A 4,348-nucleotide genomic window follows, 5' to 3' on the forward strand; every position below is an offset into this window, starting at 1 on the left:
AGTTTAAATAGTCCCAGAAATGTTAGGTGGGTCTTTATTTTTAGAAAATAACATACTTCCTATCCTTCATTTAATACCAAGTACTACACTGGAAATTTAAGCCTTAACTATGAATTGTTTCTTTAAGGTGAAATTCAGTCCTCTTTATAAGTATACACACTTTGTCGACTGTTTTGTTTTGTTTTGTTTTTTTGCTGCTGTTGCTTAGAAACATATATTGGCAAAATTTTGGAATTACAATATCAATTGATTTTCCGAATTTGACACATATCTATAAGTTGCCTTCTATATTCTAGGGATAGTGCAAAGGATTACAGAAAAAGACACAAAAATACAGACTCATTCACCTGCTTTACACAACACATACACAAAAATAATAATTCAGTGCGATGGAACTAAGATAAAAATATGTAAATAAGCCTACAAGTGCAAATAACAAACTTATCTTGAGAGAAGACAAGGAATTCAGAGGACTTTCTGGTGTAATTTAACCTAAGATTACTCATTATAGTCCAGTAGGGGAAGAAAGAACTAATATTCCAAGCAGATGGAATAGCGCTTTCAAATAAATGGAGATAAAGGAAACTATAGAATGTTTGAGAATCAGCAAGAAGATGTGGGAAGAAGAAAAAAGACAGTGTTAGATGGAATTGAAATTTTTTATTTTAAATCACAAATAATTTATTTTTCCATTAGATTTGATATAGTTTAAATACCAACAAAGTACATAGTGGTGGAAAACTGGCACAGAATCCATAAGCATTTCAATCACAGTAAGGCTGACCATGTTCTATTTGTTCAAACTTTGATGTCCATTTTCACTGACCAACTTGTAAAAAAAAACCCTATTCTGACCTTAAAACACATGCTTCCTCTCATACACACACACACTGAAATTCCTCCTTTTGATTAAAATATGCTGAGACAGTTATGCTTTGCTTATTCAAATTTAAGGTACTCTTTCTGTTTTATTTCAGGTTAGAAGTGGGAAAAAATTCAATTATAAAAGAATACATCTATTCCCCAGACATAGGCAACTGTGATGAAAATAGCAACTTACCTTTGGGCTAGATGTTTTCAAATAAGGCCTACATAATTCTGGTTATAACTTCCCATTGCATGCTTTCCTGGACCAATGCAGTTATCCTTGAAGTTAGTTAAAACAATCAGATACAGAATAGTCTCATATAATGGTTAAATATGTCATGATCCTAAACAAAGAAAGCTAGCATGCAACTTTTATGCTTTTACTAGAGATCAGAATAAAATCTCATAATAAGCATTTTCTTACACATATCTGTCTTATGTTTACCAACCTAAAAAACAGAAAAATGGAAAAGTGTTCTTTTATACATGGCATTATTTCTAGATAAGAAAGTTGAAACAAAGGTTGTAAAGTTTCCTGAACTATTTTTTATATAAACCAATTATCCTTCTAATGTTAAAAATAAAATTACTGCATCAGTGTGGACTCTTCTTTAATATCATCTATAAAATCCTGGTATTACTTACTAAATTCCCTGATTAATCAAACAAGGTAAAATTAATACTTCCATTTTCAGTTATTGCTATTTTAGGAGAAGATTCTGATTACCACTTCATTTACATGAAACTTTTACCAAAAATTCTTCAGATCGAACATGAAAGTAATTCTTACTGCCTCACATTTTTAAACTGTATTATAAATGATTATTATAAAAAAGTTTTAATCCACAAAATGGGAAGGCATTTTTTAAAAATGTCTTTCTTACACAAAACTCTATCATAGTGCCCTTAATTAACTAACAGATAAAAGGGATTTAAATTTCCTCTAAAAGAAAACAACAGTGGACATATGATGTTCTTTGTCTTCTCCCTCATCTTTATCTTTATAGTGCACCATTTTGAGACCAAAAAATCAAGCATCAACCATGCTCCAACCCACGTTAACAGAGGATTTCTGATTCTGCCCAGCACATAGCATGCCGCCTTGCATATTTACCACACAAAATAAGCATAATATACAAAATATTGCTACTGTAAAAAGTGTACATTTCCCTCTTCCCCTTACAAAAGAATCTGTGGAAAAGTATTAAATTCCCTTAACCTTCATAAACATACGAAGCTGTTCACACCTTTCAGTCTGTAACAGTCCGTTTGAAACACAGTTCTGAAATCACTGCAAATTGGTTATGTCATTGCATTTTCTGTGCAATGTTGCCATCTAGAGTAGAAATGTGAAATCAAGAGTATTTTTGAATTACTAAAGCCTTTTACAACTAAGCCACAAAGGCTGCTTACTGATGCCCCCCCATTGAACAACCACTTATCCACAAGGTTTTTTCCAAAAACTATATGGAACGGAAGGATCTCTTCACAGGGAGGTGTCCACAGTGCTGAGGTGACAATATGGCTACTAATAGATACTGGCTAGTGGAATGCAGGTATTTTTTCACTGCTGGTAATTTCCATACTGTCCCTGGTCATATCCGTAAGGCCTCTGTTGGGGTGGCTGGGATGGTCCAGGCTGTGTTGGTCTATATTCTCCATACTGCTGACCCTGTCCTTGTGGGTAGTTGGGATACTGAGGACCTGGTCCACCTTGTGAAGGACCATAGCCCTGCTGCTGTCCTGGATAACCCTGCTGTCCTGGGTACTGCTGTTGCTGGGGTGGATATCCCTGTTGTAGAGGTGGTCCTTGGTAAGCATCTCGCTGTTGGCCATATTGTGAATTTCCATCAGGGTAATACTGCTGGTTCATGCCTTCTGGAGGACCTTGTCCACCATGACTGTATTGGTTCCCATAATAGTCCTCCTGGCCTGAGTACTGCTGTGGTGGGCCCTGTTGAGGTGGTCTATAGGGAGGAATCTGTCTCTGACCCATCATATGATTGCCTTGGTTAACTTGACACATCATTCCCATTGGTGGCTGCTGTCCCTGGTAATGTTGCCCACCTCCCTGTGGCATATTGTATTGTTGAGAAGGAGGCTGCTGATGCATCATTGGACATTGGTTTGGCTGCATATTCATATTTGGTCTAGGGCCATAGTTTCCCATTGGTTGCCCTTGACTCATAGTCATCTGATTCTGCACAGGCATACTTTGTGATGATGGCATGGAATGGTTATAGTCTCCCATGGATCCATGGCTACTTGAAGGCATGTTCATCGAATTGTTTGTCATATTGATTTGACTGGGTCCAGGGCCCTGCATAGGCATATGATTAGGCCCAGGCATCTGGCCGTTCATCTGGTTCTGCATGTGTGGTGCAGGAGGACCCCCACCTACCATTCCATCTGAAGACATGTTGTGAGAGCAAGGAGGTGGGGGAGGGCCACTCTGATTCATCCCTCCAGGACCCAAAGGCATATTCTGTGTGGGTGGTGCTGGTAAAAGAGACTGCATATTTTGATTAGAATCTGCTATTGTAGCAAGGTACACCAAGTTTGTAGGCAACATCTGCTGATACAGAGAACACTCTGAAGTCTTTCCTTTATTCTGATAGTCCATTATACATTGAATAAGATGGTTATTTTCATCCAACATCACTGTAGCCTCAGTGCCTTACAATAGGCGCTCAGTATTTCCTGCAGATGTAAATAAGGGGTGGACGAGGAAAGGAGAAGGAAATTCTGAGGAGAGCCCCGAAGTCCGTGGGTCCTCCTTCACCGTCTCTCACTCTACTAAGGTTCTCCACAGTGTCCCCCAACTTCTCCTAAGAGCTCCCCAACTCTGCCAAACTCAGAGGCAGTGACCAGTCCTCAGCCTTCCCTCCGTGACTAGAGGTCGAGTCTGCCCCGGGCAGCTGGGGTGCACGGGGTGGGGAGACACCAAAGTAACTACCGAGCAGCGCGCTGGGGTGCAGGGGGTGCCGACTCGAGAAACAGCCGGTCCACGCTTGAGTCCAGCAGTTGGGCACACGCGCCCGCCACCCAAATGTCACCTCATCCCTAGAGCATGAAATTGAAATTTTAGAACAAAATGATGATTTTTCCTTTTATCCCATACTTAGGAGTTTAGATTTTTATCCTGAAGTTGATGAGGATCATTGAAGGGAAGGGGTTATGTCATTTATAAATGTCTGATATTGATAGTTGGCTGTTAGCAGTATGGATGATGGATTCAATAGTGAGAGTGGGAGCAGACAGAAGATTAATGAAATAATGAGAATTAGAAGCAATATTCATTCCAAGATATTGGTAGTGGAAATGGAAAGAATAGAGACCCTTCATAGACCAAAGATGATCTTGTCTTGTGCTCAAATTTCAAACAGTTTAATTAGTTTCTTAGTTCAATATTATTTGTTTCTCCCTGATGTGAAGGTCTGCCTGATTAGAGGGACAACAGTTTTACATGGTGTGAATGATT

The 4,348-nt window shown here is 38.9% G+C and overlaps 1 pseudogene; it reads right to left on the minus strand.

The window, feature by feature from the left end:
* Window positions 1–2,347: 2,347 nt before the first annotated feature.
* Window positions 2,348–3,526, minus strand: LOC143672625 (protein SSXT pseudogene; annotated as a pseudogene).
* Between the last annotated feature and the right edge of the window lie 822 nt (window positions 3,527–4,348).

Source organism: Tamandua tetradactyla, chromosome Y (genome assembly GCF_023851605.1).
Source record: "Tamandua tetradactyla isolate mTamTet1 chromosome Y, mTamTet1.pri, whole genome shotgun sequence".
Classification (NCBI taxonomy): Eukaryota; Metazoa; Chordata; class Mammalia; order Pilosa; family Myrmecophagidae; genus Tamandua; species Tamandua tetradactyla.